Source organism: Tyto alba, unplaced genomic scaffold (assembly GCF_018691265.1).
Source record: "Tyto alba isolate M040663 unplaced genomic scaffold, T.alba_DEE_v4.0 Super-Scaffold_2, whole genome shotgun sequence".
NCBI lineage: Eukaryota > Metazoa > Chordata > Aves > Strigiformes > Tytonidae > Tyto > Tyto alba.
In genome coordinates this window covers 86,837,012-86,862,765 of record NW_024881282.1, presented here as the reverse complement: position 1 = coordinate 86,862,765, position 25,754 = coordinate 86,837,012, and the positions used below count along the sequence as shown (strand labels likewise).

General features: G+C 42.3%; 1 protein-coding gene and 1 long non-coding RNA gene across 2 annotated transcripts in view; one reads left to right on the top strand and one right to left on the bottom strand.

Moving 5' to 3' along the window:
• LOC104368568 (endonuclease domain-containing 1 protein) overlaps positions 1-25,754 on the top strand; it is a 176,523-nt gene that overhangs the window by 93,369 nt on the left and 57,400 nt on the right. Inside the window, exons 5-6 of the mRNA XM_042792580.1 lie at positions 5,015-5,176; positions 11,651-11,878. The gene's annotated coding sequence lies outside the window, so the exon portion shown is untranslated. The remainder of the gene's footprint in view (positions 1-5,014; positions 5,177-11,650; positions 11,879-25,754) is intronic.
• Positions 9,996-16,738, bottom strand: LOC116962357. The gene is made up of 2 exons (XR_004407527.2): positions 16,533-16,738; positions 9,996-13,366 (listed from the first exon to the last, which is right to left on the bottom strand). It is a non-coding gene; the product is annotated as an uncharacterized LOC116962357 (long non-coding RNA).

Sequence of the window (25,754 nt, the reverse complement as noted above, 5' to 3'; positions counted from 1 at the left end):
TAGAGGTGTTGCTGTCCTAACTTAAGGTCTGCTTATACAGCTTGGATAAAATGCAGAAAGAGGATTAAGAAAAGAAATCGAAACCTAGACTTCCAAATGCTCAGAGAAGTCCTTTTCTCTGTAGGGTAAGGGTCAAGCTGTTCTTGCAGATTCTCTCACTGTGAATCTTTTATGTCTTTGTGAGCAGTGGCATGATTCAGAAAGAGGGTGAGAGGTGACCACTCAGCTCATAAATGCATAGTATCAAAATTAGAGCACACTGCTAGGCTGTGGGGATAGGAGGAGAAAGCAGAATGTGTCTCCTGCTTCCCAGGTAAGAGACTTAGCAGCAGGAAGATGCAGAAGGATGAGATGTGTCTCTGACCATGTTTTCCAAAGAAAATTGTGGTGTAGTGATTTGTGCTGAAACTCAGTGCTGTATCGTGAACCCCTCTGAAAGGTGAGGCTGAGGTACCTACAAGGTCAGTCGTCTAACATTTTAATCTTAAGCAGGAGGAGGTTTTAGTTTCCATCTGGTTTAGTCCTTGAACTGCCTCTGTGTGGTAACACAAAATGGGACATGGCCGAGGGGAAAAAGCCCTGGCAGTATCAACAAAGAGCTGTGAAAAGTGTGTGAACTGATCAGGTGGAGACCAATTTATTTCTTTGGATGTAGACACCTACATGACACTGAAGTGGGTATTTCTGTCTCACTGGCTGTGTGTGTACTGACTGCACCCACTCAGGGAACCGTGCTGTCCTCCCAGCACACGTAAGACACGGATGTTTTTAGCCCAAGCAGGTTCCCTACACCAACACTGCAGGGTGCTTAGACCAGGTCTCCTCTGTGCAGCACAAAGACCACCACAAGACGTTATTCACAATCTCGAGTGTTTGTTTAGGGGGGGGGTTGTTTGGTTGTTTTTTGTTTGGTTTTTTGTTTTTTTTTTTTTTTTTTTATTTCATTTGTATGGGGCGGGGTGTGGTTTGTTGTGTGTGTGCGTTTTTGTTTGCCCTATTTTAAAGCAGCTGATGCTACAGTCTAGCAGTTTGGTCGCTTTATTCTGAGTACAAGAGCTTGAGTTTTGAAGACATGGTTGTGTAACCAGCTTGTGGTCCTGAAGACTGAGTCGGAGTTTGGTGCAGCTTGACAGTATCTGGTGCTGCTGGGAAGCAAAGATCTTGCTGGAGCCATGTCAGAGGTCTGGGTGAGGCTGTGGGGACCAGACCTGGTACAAGCTTGCCCGTGCTGCATCCTTGTGAGGGTTTCTTCTGGATGAGCCATCCCTGCGAGCACACCCGGGTGTGCTCACTCCTAACAGAGGCCACGGGAATAATCTAACACGGAAATACTGTGGACCCACAGTTCAGAAAGCTGTGTTATTTATTAGATGAAGTGGAGGTACCTGCCAGTGGAGTGATTTGTTCAGAAGACCAAAAATACCAACAGCAGACTTGTAAAAAAAAAACAGCATTGAGAATATTTGCATCATGCATTTGAAAATGGTTGTCTTTTGAATCTTCTTTTTTTTTCCTTTTTTTTTTTTTTTCCCAACAAAGTTAAATCAGACTTGGGCAAGCAGTAAAAATGAGCCATTACAGATACTTGATATTTTTTGTCATAAGGATCATGATGCTTTGTACCACAAAAGCAGATACTTTTTACCTGTCGTCTTTCATTTGGCTGAGTAGGTTTTGATTTTATGGCAGGAAATATTTGACTGTTTGTACTAGTGGGATGCAGCATTTGACTTTATGACTGCAATGCAGGTCTTTTATTAGTAAAACTTAATGTGTAACAGGATAATTCCGTTGCACCTACTACTATACTGGCTTGATTTTGTACAAAATAAGTTTCTACTTCCTTGAAGGCCTTATATAAGCCTTAACTGGGAACGAATCCAGCATGTTCGATCACAATAAAGGAGCTGCTTCAGAACAGGCTCTTCTTTAGAAATAGTCGTAAACAGGTTTATATATAGGCACTGCTATTATACACAAAATTGCTGAAGAAATGTTTTCTGAGAACTAGTGGTTTTAATGTATGCCATGGGGACTCTGCTCCAGCTAATTTGTGAACAAACCTGTTGTAGTAATTCAAGGCAAGGTTTAAAACGCAAGAATATTTCTCAAATCCGTATCTGCTGAAAGGGCTGGGCATTGAATGGCTCTTTGCTGTAAAAAAGGCATTTGATAAAAAGGCTCGGAAACTTCGGCTAGCATCCTACGTATGCAAATAGAGGTACCGTTCACGTTATATTTGGATTTCAGGGTTTTTCAGATCCATTCCAAGTCGATCGGTAACAGCCTTACGTGGTTTGATCCCTCGCTTTCATCACCCATGCCCAATTATTATACATGAGATCCATCAGCCCCCTCTCACCAATAGTGCCTGCAGCTGAGCATCAGCACATTTGGGAACAATAAAGGGCTGTCATTTGGGAGTTTCTTTCCCTTTCTAATCGGGCAGGACCTAAAATTATTCCTTCGCAGAGCTCACCGGTGAGGCTTGTGTCTCGAGCAGGTACGCTTCCATCTGAGCAGCGTGAGGATCGGGGTTAGGGAGCTTTGTTGCTGGTTTACGTTCAGCGTTGTTGGTTGTGTGCTCTCATAGAGTTCCAGATAGGTACAGGACAAAACATGGAAAGACTCCTGCCTGTGTGATTGATTTTTAAGGACAATTTGCTATTTCGTTCCTCGTCTTCTTGCTAATGAGCTGAATTGTTAAATTATGTTAATGTGAGGAGACACACGAGAAAGGGTGAAGCAATATACTGACACGTTGAATAATTAGATCATCTCCTGCGCAGGAAAAAAAGTCAAGTACGAAACAGGAACAAGAAGTGCCTCCCTCCCCCACCGTAGAGGCACCAGGTCTGGCTCTTTCTGCATGCAGAAGCAGGTTAGACAATTAAATCTTTAGTATTAATTAATTTTTCTGAAATTCTTGAAGATTGACAGTGTCATGTCTGCTCACTGTCTTCATCTGCTATTTTGGGGAGAACTTTGGAGTCTTGTTTCAGAGGACTGAATTCGTGAGCTGTGTAATTTGTGATGAAACAAAAAAATGACTGTTGCTGCACTGAATTTGTAAATATCGTAGTGGTTAATCGGGTCTTCTCAGGAAAATCCTTGTGAATTTTGTCCGGAATAGGCGTTAGATCAAGGGAATTTCATAAAGAGGCACTGGACGTTGTGGCTGCCTTTCTGATAGTGTTTGGCGTTTCGGCAAAGCAGTACTTTGTATTTCTTAAAAGATTTATTTCTTTGAAATAACAACTGCTTAATAATCAATAAGATCCCAGCTGCATGTGAACCTATGCCTATGGGGAGGGCTGTGACAGTACTCAGTCTTTACTTACATGAGTAAGCACTCTCGTGTTAAGTTTACTTGTTTGATAAACATAACACTTTGCTTTTGTTCTCTTACTTAATCACTTCCTTCGAAGAGTTAACTTCCTAAGCAGCCACAGATTAGTTCTCTCAGTTGTTTTAATTATTTTTCTTGTCACGCACAGTGAAGGTCTAGTGTTTGTGAAATGTCGTCTTTTTTTTTTTTGTCCCCCCTTCCACCGTAGCTTCAGTGATGCTGGCATTGAAAACCCAGCTGAAATGCTCGCTCTCTGTGGTCCTGTCATTTATTTTTTTTTTATTTTTTTTTTTAACCGCGTTTCACCTTTTTCAATGTCAGTGCTACAGAATAGAACACTTTTCCTCCAGGGTGATTTGAGTGCTCCAGAATTTTGTATTCCTGTAAGGGGTCCGCCAGAGACTGTAGCAGTGGGCTTCCACGTGCTTGCTGCTGAGTAATTTCCTTTTGTATTGCTGACAGGTGACTCAAAGCAGGAGCTAGCAGATGGCTGCATCGTTAGCTGGTGGCCACAGCCTTACAAGATGAGTTTTGGAATTTCCATCAAAGTCAGGATTAGGTTCAGGATATGCCAGTGGCACAGAGCACCCCGGGGGAGTGTGGAAGAAGAGGAAATCATTCATAGCGACTCATCTTGTGGTTGGGTGAGTCAAGGGTCTGCTGTTGGTGGTCAGAAAGGCACGTGGCTGACTACACCATCTTTGTGTGTTCTGCAGGATGCAAACTGTCTCTGAAAATTAATTCTGCCCTTTTGATTTTTGTCCAGTGAGTTATTTCCAGAAAGAAGTTACTGTATTTTCTGGAATGAGTATTGTGAAATTCTTTTTTTTTTTTTTTTTTTTAATACAGTGGGCAAGTTTTCAGCTGGTGATTTATCAACAAAGTATTTTACAGGATCATAGTTAAAAGCTCTTCTTAAAAAAAAATACATCCTGTGCGATAGGGAAAGTAAAAGCATCTCCGTTTCCAAATGATGAACGAATAACCGAAAGAGCTAGTTCTTGGAATAGTAGCTCCATTGGCACTCGTCGGTGATTTCCTGAGCATTTGCTGCAAGAATCACTCTGTGATGTGAGTAGGTGGTACTAAAGGGTTATTACGAAACCAATTTTCAACCAGACGTTTTGAGTCATGGATCGGGAAGAGGGATAGCAGCTTCTGAGCTTTCTCTTTGTTCGAGCAGTGCGCCTGAAATGCACATGCAGGATATCCGATGCTTGCATGGAACAAGGCAGACTGGGGTATTATGTGAGGTGCTCTTCCTCCTGCCGCTCCATCTCGGGGGTTGGGAAACGAGAACGTGGGCTGAGAGCCGGCAGCAGTGTGCAAGGTGCACAAGGAGCAGTTTCCTGACTGTCTTTCCATTGTAAGTATTTTCTTGTGGTTTTTCCCAGACGTGAGAGACAAAATGGAGTTGCGTCAGGACGGATATCTGCGCCAAAACGAGGTGGTGGCTTGGAGCAGTTTGGTTCTGTTCTGGAAGCAGATGGGCTGCCACTGGCAGGAGACAGTTGGCTTCTCCATCAGGAAAAAAAAAAAAAAAAAAAAAATGGGGTGTTTAAGGGAATTGGTCTGGCTTCTAAACCGAAGGAATTGTTGACCTACTGACTCAGTTATGAAGCATCAGAGAAGCAGTCTTATTGTGGTTTCTTTTGTTGGTGGCAGATTCAGAAGACGTCTGTGAGCGTACGGGTATGAGTAGCAAAGGAGAGACAGTTCTAGTACCTGCTGCCTGTGGGATTTATTTTGTGCCAGGAAGGAGCTGAGGTGCTGACTACTGAATAACACCTAAACTTTATTTCTGTTGCTTCTCCCAGTAACGCACTGGTAAGTTTATGTACTTCTCATTTTCACTGCTAAGATGGTATCTTGCTAAATGTGATTGAAAGAAACCTTTTTAACAGCTTACGTGGCAAAATGTGTTCATTTTTTCACTGGAGTAGCTTTTACAGAAAACACTAGCTGGCCTGCCACAGTTCAGGAATAAATAAAGGGGAAAACTTTGTCAATCAGATTGACAAAAACAATTTGAAATTGCTGTTCCCTCCCACCTATAACCTACAAACCTTTGCTCACGTTGGTACTAGTCAAAGAGGGTGGGGCAGCCCTCCAGCTTTGGGATAGTATCATCCCGGAGTCACAGACATGCTGTAATTTTCCTGTTACACTTCACTGAATGAACTAGGCTTTGGTCTTGAATTTCATATGAAAATCACATGTCCATTCCTGGAATTAAATCTAATGATACTTTTCCTAAAATAAGCCTAGAATAGAAATTATGTTATTTTTAAGTGGTTCTGTAAATCACAAGAAAAAAAGCTACCAGTTAGTGGTTTCTCCAGAAACCCAAATCATTGACATGTTATTGGCTAGAAGGAATCACGTTGGCTGAAGGAGCTAGGTCTGGAAGTCGTGCTCCCTGGCTCTGCTGTCAACTCTGCCACTGGTTTTGGGAGGGATTCTTTGGAGCGAGTGCTTCTTGGGCAAGTCATTATTTATTCTTAGTTGTCAATAAAATAAGGATAGTGTTATTTACTTTTCCTTCAGTGCGTTACCAGCGTTATTACTATGTTTTCCATTTAGAGAGGATGCTGATAGGTGTTACTGTAGCTCTTGGATTTCCAGAACACTGTTTTGAATGCATAGATAAATCAAAGATGGGGAAAGCAGAATAGTGATTATTTAATTTACCATGCTTGGTGACGGGTCTCTGCCAGGCACTGGCTGTAGGAATTGTTGGTGCTGTGTCCTGACCATCTACCGTGAAGGGAGGAATTCACTGCTGCTGTTCTTCCCTGGGTGATGACACTGGGAGGTGACACTGGGATGCCTTGCGTTCCCAAACCCACTTGAGTCGGCAGTTGTAGTGAAGCATTCACTGGTATTTTTTCCCTCTTTTCCGAAACTGTAACCAAGAGGGCAGTTGTACACCGCACGTCCCTACAGAACTGCAAATAAACCCAGCGGTTTAAAACAAAAAAAAACCCCAACAACAACAACAAAAAAACACAACTCAGAAAACGGTGAGGTTTATCATTGTACTGGATTTCCTTTTCTCAAGTGCTTCCTTTGGATCCTGGGAGAAGAGCTCAAGCGCGGGGTGACTTTCGAGCGAGCAGTTGTACCAAAAGGCGTGGGAGGCAGGGTCAGGGAAGAGTCACTTGGTTGTTATGTGGGTGTGAAAAGCCTATGAAAAGGAAAGGGCGGAGGAAAATACTTCACTTGAATTAAACAAATAAAGGAGAATGTTATATGAATTAGATATTTGAAGTTAGATTTTTGCAAAGTATTTTTGTAAATGAACTGCATGCCTTCTGAAAAGCATTTATTTAACAGTAAGCTTATCAAATTGTTCTCAGGAGGGACTTTATTTTTTTAAAAAAGGCAAGAGCAACAAAAATCATTGTTTTCTTATCATTTCAGATAAAAGGAAAGGAAGTTGCGAATTTTTATAGCCCCTAAATTGTTAACTGTTAAACCTGTATTGAAGCAGTGGATCAAATTCCCTCAGCCTTATGCTGGAGCAATTTTTTTGCTAAGAAATGACAAGCAGGCCCTGTTTGAGGAGAAGGAGTCTTAGATGTTCAGTTCATTGTTGCGTGCCCACCTGTGGGACAGGAAAATGCTGCTACTGATAATTGCCTGTTTTGGGGAGCAGGCTGTTACCATTGATGCGGTGCGCAGAGATGTTCACACCCAAAAGAACTGAAAAAATCATATTTTGAAACCTGATGTCTTTTTTTTTACCATGTATGTTTGTAGTATCTGCATTTCCTTGCAGTTTTTAAAATGTCACATAATATGATAGAAAGAACCTAAAATACATGGTGTAGAGATTACATTTTTCCGTGTTTTTTGTGATTACTTTGACCAAAAAAAAAAGCATCACATGGAGGCAGGTTTAACAGCACTTTCTCTCTGAAGCAGAAAACTGCTTATTGCATTAGTTAGGGAAGGAGGACTTGATTTTATAAAAAAAAAACAAAACAAGCAAAAAACCCTAGAAACCCCCCCTCCTTTGTCCTAAATGTTAGCTTTTTAAACACAAGCTGTAAATTGCATATAAGGAAAACACTGACACAATCTAAAATGAGCTGCACAGGTGTGTAGGATGATGTCTTCTACACAGTGCTTGATGGTTTAAGTCTGTGCACTGCCTTGATGGAGTTCATTTGTGCTGGTCTCAAAGGGATTCCCATGCAAAAGTTCACAGGTAAGGTATAGAGAATTTGTTGGCTTGTTGTTTGTTTTGTAAATTTTTAGAGCTAAGTTCTTTATGGCCCGCAGCTATCCAAATGCAGAATTCGCAGCTGAAGTTTGCATGCAAAATGGTGAGCTCAAAATTGGACTTGGAAAAGAGGAATGCTTCCTCTTCCATTGCTCTACTAGAGTGGTAATACCAAGACTTAAAAAAAAAAAAAAAAAAAACCAACAAAGTGTGTGTACCAGCAATGTGAGATATGAATAGAAGCCACTTTTATCTGTGCGTTTTCAGGGTAGAGTTGAGTGTGATGATCTCTGGTGTCTAATTCTCTCACTTGTTTCCCATATGTCTTCTGGCAAACTGGGCCACCTCTAGGCACTGCTGCCATGCCATGCTGTGACGTTAGGGGTTCACCAGTGCAGTAAATGGAAGCCAGCAGGCATTTCTAACTTCTGATCAAAGTTTGGGCACCTGAATTGTAGCTTTAAGGACCTAAGCGGCTACTGAGATTCCCCATATGACCTGTTATTACAGGCTCCAGTGAGAGTGTACATGCAGTTTTATTGCCAAAACATGAGATTGGCAGAAGTGAGTCATAACTGTGAAGATCTCAGCTTTGCTCTTTGATTTCCTTTTATCCACCAAAAATAAAAATATTTCCAAGAATACAGGTAGGTATATGCTGTTCTCCTGTTAGGGCAGAGCTCTTACTGGCTCTTAAGTGTATTTACATAGCTCGTAGGATATATTTTTCAAGCTTTAGTATGAAAGGAGCCGTGTATACATTTTATCTAATCTTCAGTGCAGTAGGCATGAGCAATTCCTGGAGAAGGGACCAGAATATAGGGCTCTACCCCATCTCCTGGGAGTCTCTTTCTCATGGAGTCATACTTGCCCTCCAGTGCTTTCTCTTTAGGCTTTGTGAATTTTGAATTCCTCTCTGAGCTGGCCCAGCTCCAGTGGGAGGGCAGAAAGCAGCCTCAGCCCAAGCTCTGATTGAAGTCTGCTGGTTCAGGGACTTTGTAGGAGGTGGGATCTGCAGGGGGAGAAGTGCCCAGCTTCCCAGGTGAGCTCTTACCACTGGGTTACTATTTAAAGGTGACAGTATTATCTTCTGTGGACATGTTTTTGGATTCCCATGATTGTTACATGCTGTCTTGCAGTTGATGTGGTTTTAAGATGACCAGAATGTACGTGATGAATTGAACTGCTCTGCATATTTCACATGAAGTTTCAAGGCTAGCTTGTTCCACAGTCATCACTGATGACCATGTGGCCGTGGGGTGAGCCAGTTCAATTTGCTGATCTGTGTGAAAACTAGATTTTTCTTCTCCCTTTCTTTTCTTTTGGGAAGATGAGAACTGACCCAACTCATTGCATAGCTGCATGACTGCTAGTGCTGATGGGGAAGCAGCAGGAACTCATGGCCAGAAGCGAAGGAGAAGGTGGGACTGTCCCTTTTAGTGACACCTGCATGACATTCAGTTCAACCTGCTCAGGACACCACACCTCCCCTGTCTCTCAGTCATGGTGGAGCTCAAGCAAGAGCTGACTTAAACTTGTTCTTCAAAACAAGCAATCTGTTTATTTTTAGTCTTCCCTGTTTCCCTTTGGCATCTGGATTTTAGGTGTCTACATTGAACGGAAGCATCTCTGTACAATGAGTAGTCAGTGTACTCCTTCTATATTTCTATTTTAGGTTCAGAGCCCAAGTACTTAAGAGTAGGGTTAATAACATCATATGGTGGTAAAGAGGAGTCCATCCCTTACTAAAATTTCTAGACATCAATAAAATAAATAGTCTAGAAGTAATATTTGTAGAGCCTGCTTGGCTCCTGACATTTATCGAATTGGCATTTTTTTCAAACAGCAACACAAATTGTTCTTCTTTTCCTACTTTTCACAAAATTTGCCTTTGTCTATAATCCCACTAACCATACCCCGTCCTGATCGGAGTTGGGGTAGAATTTCCATTGACCAAGAGAAAAAACAGCAAAACACCTCAAAACCCAACTTCAGAGATTATTTCAGGGCAGCGATGGTTCGGGCACTGAGCTTCCAGCAGACATAGCACAGTTCTTCATGTTGTGAAGGATTGTCTTTCCATATTCCTCTTTTCTTCTACTCTTGTGCTTTGGAGATTTTTTTTTTTTTTTTGTGCTTCTTTTGCATTTTCCTCTTGATTTTCCTGATTCTTAAACTTCATATTGCTGTAATCCATTTTTCTCACACACATGCTTTAAACATAAAAGGTGTGCTCATGCCATATGTCCTTTTGTGTGTTCTATATGCTTACTTATTAACTTGAAAATAGCAAACAAAGCACACGATCTGACAAACAATCTGGTATTTCACCTTAAGGGAGGATTTTTTCAGCACGCAAATCAAGAGTAAATAGTTAAAACTGCTGTGTAGTACAGATTCAACCACATTAATGCTTACTCGCGTGTATAAGTAAATTTATTTGCATGCATAAATGTTGACAAAGTTGAACTCTGTATTATCAAATCCACTGTCAGAAGTTGACCCCGGGCATTTTGCAAGAAAGATAATGATTGTCTCTTTAATTACTTAAATTCTGTTTTGCCTCTTTAGGAGAGCTACTCACAACTCTGTAATTACTGCATGCCTGCCATTCAGATCAGGCTCTCTCCTGGCAGTGCAATGCGCAACTTTGAACGAGAGTGGCGTGGCATAGCTACAACATCCAGCTACAAGGACCTCCTTTTAATTGAACACTTTGATTAATCACACAATAATCAGACGATTGAGTTGCTACAGAAGTTTGCCAGCCCTCTGCTAAGCGCTTCTACGGAATTACAGAATCATAGATGTTAGAGATGGAAAGTGCATTAGATCATCCAGACCATCTTCTTGCCAGTACATGTTTTCTGCTACATTTTTTTTTTTTTCCCTGCGGTTTATGGCTAGAGATACTCTAAGAACTTGGCCTTCCACTTCTATCTTCTGGAGTCTTTTCCACAAGGTTTGATGGCAAGATTTTTCTTTGCCTGATATTTGGCCTAAATTTTTCCATTTCTTTGTTTCACCATATTATGTCAGGTCTACGTTCTCATCTTTCAGTAATTCTGCCTGTGGTGTTAGCAGCCTGTAAATATGAACAGCATAGTGTTACCTGCTCTTGAATATTAGATATACCACTTACCTTAAGTGGTGTATGTTCAGTTTTTCAGAATTTGGGAAAACTGCATTGATTAAAGATAGGTTTTAAACTGAACAGCTACAGTATAATTTCTCAGATGCATATTTTATTCTAGTGTAAGTGTGGTCTGTTATGGTGTCACTTGAGAAATTGTTGAAAATTACCTGGAAGGGCCAATTTTGCTCAGAAATTAAAATGTTTTAATATGGGCGAGTTATGCCAGTATAAGTTCAGTGATTTTTTTTTTTTTTTTTTTTTTTTTTTTTCTCTCCTAAACTCTCTTGTGGCGTTTAAACTGCAAGGAAATTATGTGTGCAGCAAGTCTGTAGAGGGCATTACAGGGAAAATGAAAAAATTACAGTTTGCCATTAGTGACAGAAATAGTGAAAGTTGTACTGTAGTTATTTGAGTCTTTCCCCGTTTTCCATTAGACTGTCTTCTTCTCAAAGTTTCTTCACTTCAACTATTGTTTCTTACTATAGTTTCACTTATTGGGGGGTGAAACAGCCGTTTGGAGGTGGGAAACAACTGTTTGTTGTTTCTTCTTCAGGGCTTGCTATTTGCTACCAGAAGCCTTGGGCACCCAAGCAGGGCTGTCTCCAAAGTTTTCCCTTGTCTTGACCACAAAGAGCTAGATCAGTATCCCCCCAAAACCAAACACTCTGTGGCCCTGAAGAGGACAAACAAAGCATTGTTTTTGCTGTCACCCCATGAGAGACAGGCCGGTCGGTATGAGCTAGCACATGGCCACGCTGGCCAGAGCCAGTCCCTTCAGAGCTGCCTACGGTCACGATCCAGCGCCTTTACCCCAGACCTCCTCTGCTTTCTGAAGCATTACTACTGTTTTTCCTTACAGAACGCCGCAAAGGATGAGAGGGCTGTGTCGCAAGCCTCCAAATAAAGGTTGTTTTTTTTTTTTTTTTTTTTTTTGTAGGGTGGGGGCAAGGGTGTGCATTGCGTGCCCGCCGGAGGCACAGCCCGCCTGGAAGCTGGCAAAGGCAGGGCCAGCGCCAGCACTGCACAGGTGTGATCCCCCCCCAGCCATCCGTGTCGGCAGAAAGCGTTCGGCTCGCTCGGAAGGGATCCCAGGAGCGGGTCGGCGTTGGTGTGGCGCAGAGAGCTGGACCTCAGGGATCTCCATGGACCTTGGGAACTCGGAGTGGTAAGCGTTCTTCCTTCAAGCCACCAGGAAGCTCGGTGAAGGGTAGGGATGTTGATGAGAGAGGCGAGGATGGGTGTATCATAGGAGGTAAAATTACTATTAGTGAGTGGATTTAAGGTGTTTGAGGATCAGGTTGTGTAACTGAACGGGGAGATGAATGAAAAACATGTAAATGGGTGGGTTAGTGAGTGAGTAAGAGAAAATGTGAGTGGGAGGGTAATTAGACTGGCAAGTGAGAGAGAGGAGGTAGGAGTGGGTGAGTAGATGGGTAGGTATGTAGCAAAAAAGTTGGAACTGCACTATGGGCCGACTCTGCGATGATACCTGAAAGACTGGTAACAACCACCCTCCTTGAGGTACGCAGAGAGGACCGATGGCCAGCGCTGCTCTGGGGACTGGGGGCTGTGCAGGTGAGCAGGCAGACCCTCGAGGCCTCTGTTGCTTCCCAGTGGTCTGCATCCAACTCGTTGGATGGCACATCATCTACTCTGCCTAAACTTCAGTGTGTCTGTGCATGCAGCAAACAATAATCTTCACCTTGGTCAGATGGTTGCATTTTGCTAGTGTTCCTGCAGAAGTACATAAGACCATAATTAGCATTTGCTGGGGTTTTGGCTCTAACAAAGTCACTGAGAAAGCAGGGGAAGCACAACAGAGACTTTTAGTCTGTCTGGAGCACTGCAGGTTGTAGGGGTCTTACCCAAGAGCTGAAATGACTCGAGAGCTGCAGGTGGAAGGAATTACCTGACAAATAAAAAGTACAGAGATGATGGATATGCTGGAATTATAAATGTGCAACACATCAGCATAAAGGCATATCCCAGATTTGAAGAAATGAATAAAAAGTGGAGGTAAAGTAACTTTAAAGCATCAAACCTTGACTGACTGGGCTTTTATTAGGATCTTTTGCTGTGACTGCTGTAAGGCTGGACATAGCTCACCTTGATTAATACATAACTTTTTAATTTACTACAGCAGAGTAACAACCCAAGCTGTGACCTCTCTGTAGTCAGGTACGGTCAGGCTGTTGTTGAAGGTAATGGCTCTACTACCCTGTGTGATACTAAGTTGTGCATGGTACATTTTCAATATTTATCGTATCAGAGCAAGTCCTTTGAAGCCCAAATAGAGGTGAGTGACTGCTGCAGGAAGTTACAGGCTTTATCACAGCTGCTGAAAAGGTGTGTATTTATTAAGGAGTAGCTTAATATGCCGTGTTGTACTGGAGAGTCCTACTAGAGACCAGTCCCTGCAGGTTTTTCATCCAGTCGCTAGGTAAGGTGAGAGTTTTCCCTTGCTGGACCTACTTTTTGGTGACAAGTACGTTGCTTTGTCCGCATGTGGGTTTGACAGCAGGATGAAGACCTGGTATATCCAGCTGTGAGGACGACTTTAACCCCACACCCGCCGTTGCGTTGTACATCCGTGGTTTTAGCGCAGGTTGTGTCAGTCGGGGTGGCTGCACCCACGTCGTGCTCTGGAAGCAATCTGGGGAAGGAGATGCCAGCCCGGTGTTACAGCATGTTTAATAACTCCGACCAGCTCTGTGGTGTTTGTTGTGGGGTTTATTGCCAGGCATAAATCTGTAACACCAGGTTACACGGGTGTCTGGAAAATCTATCTGGGTACTGGTAACTTTAAAAATTATCCCTAAACAGCGAGTGAAATCTTTCTCATCTTGAATGTGGTCACCTGTTGCAAACTAAATTTCCTATTAAGCTTGGAACTGTAGCCAAGCCAGCTTGTACAGTAGTCAGCATTTACTCATTTTATCTGAAACAAATCCAGAAATCATTTGATGTACTTAGGCAGATGTTTCTTACCGTTATAACAGAGCAAATCTCTTGCTGATATTCAAATGCTGCAGGAACTGTGCGAAGTAAGATACAGAACTTGGGGGTATGTTTAATACAAGCCTGTTGGGTTGTAGATCTGTCAGAGCCCCAAATTTGCATTTCTTACATAAGCAGAAATCTTACACATGCTTTAGATGTGCTTTAGGAACTGCAGGAATTGCATTGCTGTGTCAAAACCACTGCTCTTAGTTGCAATCTGTGGGACTGCATGGACACTTACAAGGTTTACAATTTCAATCCTCACTGGAAATCTGTTTGCTGTTACACTTGATATTAAAACCTACCACAACAATTGTAAGAGCAGCATGAGACCTTGATGGAAGTGTGGACAGTTGTAAAATTCTGAAAATACACAGGAACAAAAACCTTGAAGTTTCCCTTCTGTTTAATTAATTGTTTGTTTTTGTTGGTGACAAGGTTACAAAGCATTTGTAATAAGCAAAGCATTTGTAATAGGCATGCTTCAGCTTTTGCCATTTTTTTTCCATATGGGTGTGTGCTTCCTTTTCATTATGTTGTTTTTCTTTTCTTTCTTTTTTTTTTTTTTTTTTAAAAACACAGCCACTCCTTTCATTTTAAGAATAAGACATGAGCTGCTTGCTGAGCAGAAAAAAAAAAAAAAACAACAGTTTCATAAACACTGCGATTCTGATCCTTGTAATCTTTTATTACCTGTAGGGGCAGGTGCAGGAAGCTACTACAGGAGAGGAGGTTTACTGACTTTTTCAAAGTTTGGGATTACAGAGAGAAAGTTTAGGACAACGTGGTTGAAAGGTGTGTTGCTCAGAAATACATCCCTTTTGCTTGTCTTACTTCATTTCAGTGCTGCCCAGTAGAGTTCTGAGCCCTTCAGCTTGCATTTTAAACTCAAAGTTGAAATAGGCTGTCTGAAGTCTCTACCTATTACCTTATTTGTTTCCTGCTGTTGTAAAATAGATTTTATTTCTGGAGATACTATCTTCTAATACTTTTGTTATCCGAAGTTACTCTGTTTGTTGCTGAAGAGAAAGTGAAGGGAAATACTTGCTTGATCTGAGTAAAAAAACCCGTCAATTAATGCTGTTAGATGTATTGACTCTGTAATGCTGAGATAGCGTCTGTAGGAAAACAACCAGACAGCTTAAAGAAGAAGTAAGAATTTTTTTTCTTTTTTCTTCTAAAGGATGCTGAAACTGTTTAAAATGCTGAAATGGGGGTAGGGCAAGGAGGGCGGTAAAAAATACATCACCCATCCCTTGTGATTCTGTGGTTTTGTCTGAATATTTTTTTTTTTTTTTGCCTTCTCCCTAAGATCAGCCAGGCGTTTCAATTGTGATCACTGCCCTAAGACTGTAGCTGTGTGCAGGGTGTCTCATTTGCCTAATATTAAAAAATATGTGTGTGTAATAACATTTTTATAATGCTTCCTATCTGGAAGATATGTCACACACCTTTGTATTAAGATTCAGAGCACCCTTTTTACATGTTACTCTGTTTTGTGGATGAAGACTCCTACGCATGGACTTGTTAGTGTACAGTTCCAGCCTGAATAATAGTTCAAAGCAGCTTATTACTTATTGCCAGAAAAAAATTTTCACTGTTCATCTGTCTTGCTCAGCCTAGTAGAACCAATCCATTTGTGAGAGAGTAATTTGTCTGCTTAAAACCATTATGGTTAATTTTCTAGAAGAAATGCTAACCAACTAACACATAGTAAGGGATCTGAGGACCTTCTTCCTCCCATCGTTCAGGAGATGCCTGGAAGCTTTAAAGCTTTGGTCTAAAATTGTATGTGCAGACCAAATCATAGCCATATCATAAGGTGTGAATTTCTGTCAAAACTTGTCTCAAAATGGTACATCCATTAAAAGGTATGTACAAGTAATTGTACTGCCATTTATATTACCAGGGCTACATTCTTTCTTGAATAAAATTAAGAAAATTGTGTCAAAGAATGGGATACAATATGAAACAACCAGAGATTAACCTTTTCATTCTCAAACTTTGTAACAGAGGTATTGCTGCATAAGCAGTATTACAAAAAAGGAAGAATAAGAGCAGCTTTATGTGCTAGCGTGACTTCGGGAAAGGGACAGTGAATTGCTGGTTTTACCATCTGCAGGAAAGCGAGCTTCTGAGCTGCTTGTGCACTTCAGATGTATTTGCTTATATTGCTTATATTTGCTGATATATACTGATTAATACATTTCCATTTTAAGTGTATAGCTGTCCTTTAGAAGACCGGATTTTCAAAGTGCCAGCCAGCAGACAGCACCTGTGTGCTTAATTCCAGCTGGTGGTGACACCTTCTGGATGCTGAGCACTTGGAAAATTTCACCTGTCATTTGGGTAATGGATTGAAAGTTGAGATTTTCCCAGAGCCTGGCATAATCCATTGTCAGTAATGTAGTAGGAGAAGAAAACAGTCCAAATCTGCAGTGTCCCAGGCTTTTTCTTTGAACCGTTATAAAATGTTTTCTTTTCAAATTGCTTTTAAAACATGACGATGCAAATTTGAACACTGTCTGCAAATTTGACCTGTATTTATATCTGCATGTTTGGAAGAAGCCCATAAAATTATTTCCATATTGTTTTCAGTAAATCTCCAGTTTATTATTCTGAGAAAATTTGTTGCATCTGCAGTGTGCACGATCTGGCTTTCTGATATGCAGATGCACAGCCTTGCATATCTAGTCAAATCAGTGTAGCAACTGCTTTTACAAACTACGTGACAATGTACACCCTCCTATCTGAGAATCAGATCAGACTAAAATTGGGACTCAGTCCAAAAAATAAAATACTGCAATCAATCTACTTACTGTGTCAGCACTCAGATTCGTTTCTGTTATATACACTGCAGGGAAAGGAAGTGGAAAATACATGCTAGCATCCAGGAGCAGATTCCTGAGTCATGGAGGATGGCCGAGATGGGCGTTGTTCATAGGAGTTGCTTAAAGGTTCCCATTTTTGCAGACAACGTATGGGCTAATACATGTTAAAGGGGATGTTCTAAGCCTGTGTGACACCAAGGAAGTCACTGCGTGACACCGCGGCTGCCGTGTGACTTCCCTCTTTCCGCTCAGCCCAGCTGTAGATGTATATGAAATAACAGTGATAGAACCATCTGCTAGTGTCACAGCATCCTCGGTCCGTGCTCCTCAGCCTTTAGACGCTGTCCCTTGGTACCAGCAGGGATTTGGGGAGTTCAGTCCCTTGGAAAAAAAACCTTACTTCAAATGCTGAGGGGTTCAAATTGAGTTGGCCTCTTGCTTAAGAACGTGTGTGTTTCCTTCCCTTCCGCCTGCCCCGCTGCTATTCTGGGCTGCTGGCCGGCACCTCTCATCTGTCTGGCAGGCAGTGGGCATCGCTCCCTGGGCAGGCGGCCGGGGGGCAGGTGGGATTCATGGCTCACCATCCATTCCTTCATGCTCGCCACTTAACCCACTCATTTCCAGTTCCCTAGACGCATCTTTCTGCCCTAAAATTTGCTTGATCTCAAGAAAATCGTCCACCTGTGCTTACAGGGAGAGGAGGACCAGTGCACCCGTGTAATGCTTCTCGGATCGCTGGAGGCAGCACTTGAGCGTGTAGCATGCACTGCGTAGCAGCAGGGTCACTTTGGGGTTGTAAGAGTAAATCTTTTAAAAGTAATCACACTTTAGAAGTGAATTAAGCACTCAAGTTTCTGGGTGAAAGCCAGTTGCCAAGGCTTAATCTGCACCCTAAAGCTCTGCTGGCAGTTCTGCCTGCTAATGGGTAAGAACACCAATATCAAAGCATCTTTCCTGATAAAGAGAAGTAGGACCTTTAATGCTCACAACAAAAATAAAAACATTTTAAAGGGTTTTTAAAATTACTGCTACACTGTAGATATGCAACAGACTACATGGGCGGGATCTGGCTCTGATACAAAGACCGGGCAGCATAATATACGTGCACATACATGTCTGCAAGTGCACAGGGATGGGATTCAGTTGCCTGCGTGTTGGTGTCTGGTGCCTTTGAGACACCTGAGGTAATCTGGGACATAACCATACCTGGCAGGTACAACATGAGTTTTATGTAGGCCAGGCAGGACACTGTACATCACCTGAAAATGACAGGAGGCATAGGTGCTATGTTTAGGCAACTAAATCTTCGCCTAAGTGTCCAAGCTGCTGTTGTAATTCCTGGAGATGCAATTTATCACTGAAGTCTAGAGAGCGATTCCGCTCACCCAGCAGCAGACATTTACATTTGGTGGGCTGAAATGCTATCCAGGTGCTACTGGATCTTTAGTGATTAGACCAGTGGTTTTTTTAATTTCCTCTGACACATAAGGTGAAACAAATACAAATAATAAATAGGTTGAAATACAAATCAGTTCACATTCTTGCAGTGAACATCTCAGAATTTGTAATAGTAAATTGGGATACAAAGAAACTGAATATTTTTATGCAGCTGGAACCCTGTGCAGAAGAAAATCATTAGACCCAAAGCCAATAACTTTTCATGAGTGTGATTACAGCTTATTGCTTGCACTTCCCATATAAGTTTCAGTGTCATGAGCACATTTCTTTAGCCATTAAGCTTTCTTTTTTTTTAAATAAAATTTTTGGTTATGTTTTGTGGTGGCTAAGTAATAAATAGTTATTCTTCTAGGTAAATAGGGGACAATTTATACTTTGAGCATTTTGAGCAATTTATACTGCAACACCTAAGAATGTTGGGTTTCTGTTCTTAATTGCCAGTTACTTTCTGTCTTTTATTGTATATCGGTTTAAAAAAAATAACAAGCCCGTTGTGATGCTTTTGATTAGGCTTCAACAGAGCTACTAAAAGTATAGTGTCCCTTTGTGAAAGGAGTTTTTAATTATTGTTAATTGTACTTGCTAGCTCCATTTCTGAAGGGAAGCGGAGGTGACCTCATCCTGAAAGTTGTCAGTGTCATGCTAGTGTCATTCACCGCCTGGAAAAGAGGTTGGTTTTTTTGTTTCTTGTTGCTATTTTTAATGAGAAGCTCTCAGCTGGCCTGATGGGCCCTGCAGCTTTGGAAACTCTGTCCAAACTCTGTCTCAGCAGCGTGCTTGTTTCTGAAATGTTAAGCTACAGAGCTGAGTTGTATCTGAGGAGCAGGGGGCCAGCAGAGCCTCAGACTTGTGGCCTGTCTGCTCCAGTAAAGTCTCTAACAGCAGCCAGTACCAAAGAGTTTGGGGAGAGGCAGTGGAGTCCTTACAGAGGACAGTTACCAAAGATTTGAGAGCTTATTCCTACTCTTTCATACTAACTAATCTAATAATCTTGGATGTTTTCATTATCTATCCAGAGACTTGGATTTCTTAACCATTTGCAGGTCCTGACCTTTGGCGTAATCTTGTGAGGTCCACACTTCATCTGCGCTTTACACTTCAGTGAATGCAAAGAGATTCCCTCACCTTTTGGACTGCAAACCACGTAGGGCAGTGGTGGCTTTATGTGTGTTTGGGCAGATGCCAATGTATTGTGACCAATCGGTGGTCAGTTGTGACCATAATGTAAATGCCTAAATATTTATAATCGGTGTAGTTCATTGAGCGTCTCCGTATCTCAGGAGAAGGATGAATAGGAGTGCTTTTTTGTCTCTCTTCACTATTCCGTATTTCTTAAGGTGTTACCTTGTTTAGTCTTAAATGAACCTTCTCTAAAATACCCTGAACTTTCCAATTCCATTTCAGTTCACCCAGTGCCATCTGCCACAGTGTCTGCTATGTATTTCAGTCCTGACGAAAATCCTCATTTCTCGTCGGTACCTCCACACTCTTTCGTAGCGATGATGTGACAAGCTAAGCTGGCAAGTTGTTCCCATCTCTGTTGCCAATTATATAGCAATGTAAAGAGGCAAATTCTGACAACCTGAGTCCTTAGAGGTGTTTGAATACTTAACTCGGAGTGAAATCATTAGCAGTGAGGCTCTTTAACATCCCCGGGGCTATAGGCTGGGGTCTTGGCTCAACTTTTGCTCAGGCAGTCTCTTGCTGACTTTACTCACTCTACTTTTTGTGTCTCAGGCAAAAAAAGCTGTTGATTTTTCCCCAGTATAAGAACCACTGACTTGGAGATAGACAGAGGGTGGGGTGCTAGGGGTTCCCTCTACAAGGGAATAAGCATTCAGCTGTTTTGTTTTCTACCCCTGGCCTGGAGAAATCTGCAAGGTCGGGGAGCTTGGTCCGTTTAATGGATCTACTCACCACTTTGCCACATACATTGGGAACCCTGGTCTGGAGCTCCCAGTTGGTCTCACTCCTTTGCTTTCAGCTGCTCATTAAAAGACAGAATTAAAATCTCAGTGGCGTGAGATGTTTGGGCTTTCTGCAGTGGTTTTCATTCTGCAGCTCCCAGATTTTGTGTAGGCAAAAGAACTGAAGTTTCAGTAAAAGCACTGAACACTGGACTCAGGTCACCTTACACTGACTTTATTCAGTCCTTCCTTTGCTGTATATAATGTGGCAATTACAAGTGCACTTCAAAGGATTATTTTGAAAGCTGTGGTAGTTTGTTAGCATTTTTGCAATCTTACAAAAAATAAATGTTAAATAGAAATATTCTCAAAGCTCTTCATCTCCCAGGGTTGAGTTTGTTGTCTTGTTCCACTTTGTAGGTTTTTTTCTTCTGTTTTTAAAAATGTGGGCCTGTTCGCATCTTTGGCTGTTGACATTCTTCAAAATCTGAGTTACTGTACAAGATACCGGGCATGCTGGAGGTGGATACAAAAAGACATTTACAGGATTTAGTTTCTGAAATGGTGGGTACCGTGTTGGGTAGGAAGGTACATCTGTTATCAGCACTGAGTACAAACTTCTTCATCCCGAATGGAAACACAGGAGACTAAGTCTTCTCTCTTCTTCACAAACTACTGCAGAAATTGTGGCCTTCCGAAGTATTCCTTGAATTGTCGGACTGTATGTTGTATAGTATTTCAAAATGGGATATGAAGAACCTGTTAACCTGCTGACATCAAAGGCACTCTAGAAACACAGCTACCAGCCTCTGTTGAGAAGAGGTAGAGTGATTTCCTGACCCGAGCCTGCCCTGTGGCGAACATAAAGCAAAGCTGTATTCCCAATTTTGGGCTGACTATCTTGTTTCCCAACAGAGGACCGCTTTTCAAGCGCAGGAGGGGAACGGCAAGCGTGGCTGCTGCAGCAGCAGATGCGAAGCCCTGCCGTGGGAGAGCGGGGTTTGTTCTCGTCTTTCACATCCCTCCGGCTTCCCGCACTGCACCACCCTGCTTTTCGGCCGTGGGCACGGAGAGCGTTTGGCACGAAGACAGGAGACGTACTGAGGACTGCCAGGCAGCAGCAAACATAGCACGGCTCCTTCTCTCGTGCCAGACGAGCTTTTGATGGCGGACTTCGGAGGCATACGATTCACGTGGGCACAGCTAGCTCTTGATTTTAAAAAAATAAACCCACTTGAAACTACCCTGGGGCAAAAATAAATGACTGCAAGAATACCAGAGGATTGAGCAACATGCAAAGGACATGTTGTTTCCTTTAAGGATTCTGACTATAAATGACGTCACTCGGATAGTTTGGATGTTTGTGAGCACTACAAGGCTTGGAAAGGGAAAGCAAATCGGAAAAACACTGGGAAGCTGAACAATTTGTTTTGTTTTATGACTCCCTGGTAGTTTAATGAGGGAGCCATTACTCATGCACTGTCACTGCACATCTAGAAAATTCCTCTGGGTTTAAAAACTGGCAGGAAAAAGTAGTTTCCTAAAAACCACTGAGTTAATGAGATGAAGCCCATTGCTCAGGAGTCCCTAACAGGAAGGGTCAGAGGCAGAGTTGTGCAGGATTCATGGTATGTTGAAAATCTTCTCCACAGGGTGTTTCAAAGACCAGACAGTGCTGGCAGGAATGCAGCAGGCGTGCTCAGCATCCCTCTTTTAGGATGCAATACTGTGGATTTGGGGAGAAAAAAAGACTGCTTTGACTGGGACGTCATAGCCAGTCCTTCCCCTCTGTTCCTCTGTGTCTGAGAATAACTGGGACTGGGGTACTGGACCCCTCCGAAAGAGATGAGATTTAAGGAAAGGCAAGGGTACGAGGCAGTGTATTAGTAATAGTGACACTTGAAATGAGGGAGATACGCTTAAGGAGAAGAAAAAGAAGTATTTGTTGTGTGGGTGTAATTATACAGCTTTAAATGAATTTTCACAGTTTCATAATCCGTATTCCCATGTCTGTCAGACTTCTGACTTCTTGCTTTGTGTCTGCATTATTTTATAGGTCTGTACAGTGTAGCTTGCATATTTACTTCAGTTATTTTAGCTATATTAGCCTATCTTGTCACATCCCCACAGGATAGACATTATCCTCATCTTAACTGGAAACCTTAATACAACTTTCATGGCCCTTGAAAGCAGGATGAGTTCTGTTTGTTTGATGTTTTACAGAGTACAGTAAACAGAGGACTGCTTCAATCTGGAAATGTAAGTGAATATATTCCTCACCAACCCCCTGACACAATTACTCCCTTGTAGTGTAAGTTACTGTAATTTTTTTTTTCCTGAAAAAAATGCAGATAAAGCAGGGGCTGTTAGGAAGGAAATCCCTAAGGGGTCTTAAAGTGTGATGTAATGATTAGTAATAGAATTAACAAGCCACTGTTAACAGTTCTGCTACAGTTTGTTTCAAATGACAGTACCTCAAAGGTAATCATATTAATTCTTTGTCTTATTTCAGTGCCATACTGTAGTCTGGATCAATTTTGTTTTCTTTCTGTGTTACCTTGTAACCATTTCCAAAATTGTTGTAATTTTTTTTTTCCCCCCATACACAAACTTTAATCCAGAATATTACCAGTTTTCCATGGAAAAGCAGAAGTAGCACAGGAAATATTGTGTATTTTAGGATTCAGATCAAAGAGCTGCTTAGCTGTGCCCCTTGTACATGCAACATACTCTCTCTCTCAAAATACCCAGTACTGAGCTGGTTTTTGTTATTTTTTTTAAAGCACATAGATGCCTTGTTGGTGTCTCTGGACTGGATTTTGCCCTCAGGTGGGTGTGGAACTCACTGCCCAGGCCAGAATTAAGAAATGCTTCCTGCATCTGCTGTAAAAAAGTGTTGGATCACCAAGTAAAGCTCAGTTTTCAGCAGAATGGGAATGGGACAGAATGAGACTGAAAAGGCTGGGGGGAACCCTTCTGGTATTATGAAGGTGGCAGGGGTGTAGCCATGATGTAATTCTCATTATTTCAGAATCAAAATAACCCGCATAGAGGTAGACACTTCAGAGAGACCTTGATAGTGATGCGCTAGACCAGGATTTCAGCATCAGTCGTCGTGAGGGTGTGTGTACATGGCAGTGAGCACAGGGAAGCTCAGGTTAACTCTGAAAAAACCTGTTTGGGTACCAGGAGCAGCATGACCGTTGCAGAGGGGTGTTGGGCCTCATGTTGGATCTGTGCTGCTCCGGTTTTGGAGGGTAGTGTGAAACTGAAGGCTGAGAAGACATAAAAAGGGGTTCTCCTGCTTTCTGGGCAAGTGCTTCAGCGTCCAGACTCCAGCAAAGGAGCACTAGTGCTTCTGTGCAGCCTCCTTCTGGAAAGAGCTGTGGTCCTGGCGTGGATTTTGGTGGGGTTTGGGCTCTTTCGGGGACATACATGATGTTGAGGCTGCTTTTTGCCTAAGTGGATTGCAGCAGAGTCTAGGTGAGAAGCAGGTTCTCTCACTCCAAGCGGGACACCGTCGATCGTGAACAGCGGACAGTATCAGGCTCTGATAGAGCATGTGCTGATGCCCAGGCAGCTACTGAGTAGACAGTTTCATCACGCCAGGCACCTAAATTCTGCCAGAATTTAGGCAGAACAAAGACAGGCCACGTGGCTGACGCCTGCAGCCTCCTAGTCTCGTGGCAAGGGGCACTCGTCGGGCAGCCGTCTGCAGAGGCAGCAAGGTCTGACTGCTCGGTGCTGTGTCACCCGTGGAGCGGAAAGACTCTGCTCCCCGACGCTCCAGTCGTGTGTGTTTTGCGCTGATACAAGAGAAAAACTTTTGGCTTGTTATTGATAGAAACCTAACTTAATTTTCCTGTTAATGAGGGCTTAATAGTATTCTGTTAACATTATCATGGTTCAGCGGATTTCCCTTCTTGGCTAATGGTGTGTCCTTCGCTGTTTTCTCTCGGTGCCCGAAAAGGAAGCTGCTAAAAGAGTCATTGTTGCCGAGAGGCAGATCGTATCTAACAGGGTGCTGCTCCCACCTTCGCGCTGGTGTGTGTGCAATTCTGTACGTGCTGCCTGACCCCACGGTCCCACACCCGTTCAGAGCTCTTCTGCTGGCTCCTGCTTCACCCTCGGACCGTGGTGTGCAGATGTAGGTACAGCCTGCATTCAAATGACTATCAGGTTTTACCTTTAAAGACTCTTCTTTTTTTTTTTTAAACTGTACTTTATCAGGACCTTTGCAGGTGGCATTACTTAGCACATACTTACCCAGTCATCACCATGACTGCGTTCTCCTCTTAACCTTCACAGTTGCTACAGTAGACAATTTCAGGGATAATCTTGGGTGAGTTTCTTTGGCCAGTATTAAAACCACAAAGAAATCCAAAGTAGTTCCATGGAAAAGGAGTCTCTTGATGAAACTATTTGCAAGGGATTGAAAGGGGGGAGTGCAAAATGAAAACCCAGTCCAGGTGCAAGGAAATGGCTGTGGGGACACCATCACGAGCTGGCAGCTGCCACATTCCTGGACCCGTCATCTCAGCCCAGTTTTAACTGTGAAACAGTTAATGCAGAATGGTCAGCAGTGCTGAGCAGGGAATGGACCTTGCTGGCAGATGCTTACTGCTGTTTACATTGTGCATTAGCTCAGTAAGTTTTGCATCTGTCTTTGTTACGGGTTTGTTTTCTGCCTTCAAGTTCCCCTTTTCTCATTGTGTCTAATGAATTAAATTGAGTTTGCAAAATATTACAAAGCAACATTAGGATGTGCCTGTTAAGAATAGTATAAATTAATTACACACTGTGAACTAACTGAACTCATTTACTAATTGATGAATTAATCATGTCTGTTACAAATAGAACTTGAATGCTGATAGAATAAAGAGCTAACTCTCTTCACTAAATCCTTAGGTTTTCTTTGGTTTTAGTTTTCCTTAGTCTAGTAATGGTCACATTTTTGGAAGTAGAAAGTTACACCAGTCATTTACAACTTGGGGTTCTCCTCTGTGATTCCGTCCTGCACCACTCCCAGGCTGATGCCTGCCTCTTCGATTAATTTGAAACTTTAAAGTTTCTAGTTGCTTTTCCTTAGCCAAATATTAGCATTAGTTCTTACCTTCCTTACCTTTTTTCACTGGTCAAACATTCAAAGCCATCAGTCATCATGTCCAGCTCAAGTTTTCATCCTGACTGGATGTCTAGAATTCTGGCTTTTTTTGTGATCTTTCTTAATCATATTCTTAACGTACACAATGGCATTCATTCTGTGCACGTTCTGCATCTTCTCTCTTCCAGATTTCCCCTGAAAACGTAGTATTTGACTGCTGTCTCTGTGCAGTCAAGTTCCAGATCTGCACCTCAGTGCGTCACTTTATTTCTCTTGTGAGATGTTTGCCTGACTTGCGCACATGTGAATTGATAGCAATCAGCTGCAGCTCAGTACAGCTTCAGGAGAAAGGAGCTTTCTCCCGTACCAACCTTCTGTAAATGCCACAAAAATACCTCTTTATTTAAGCCTCTATTTTAAAGCTATACCTTCCTATGGTGCCTAGAGTAAATAGGCCATCAGGCCATTAATCTGCCTTTATATCAGGTTTGAGTGTCTCATTATTCCTTACGCTTCCTCTGTTTTCTATGTCTATTCACTCTTCCTTGCCTCGGGCAGTAAACTAAAAACCAAACTCCTTTTCTTCTGTTTTGCATGGAGCTCGTAGATCGGTGTGTCTTGGTCCCTGACAGGGACTCTGCCCTTCTACAGTAGCTTTACAGCTCCTCCCTTGGAAACCACTGGAAAGGTAAATATCTACATAACTTCAAAACCTACACAAACTGAGTTTCTCAGCTCCCA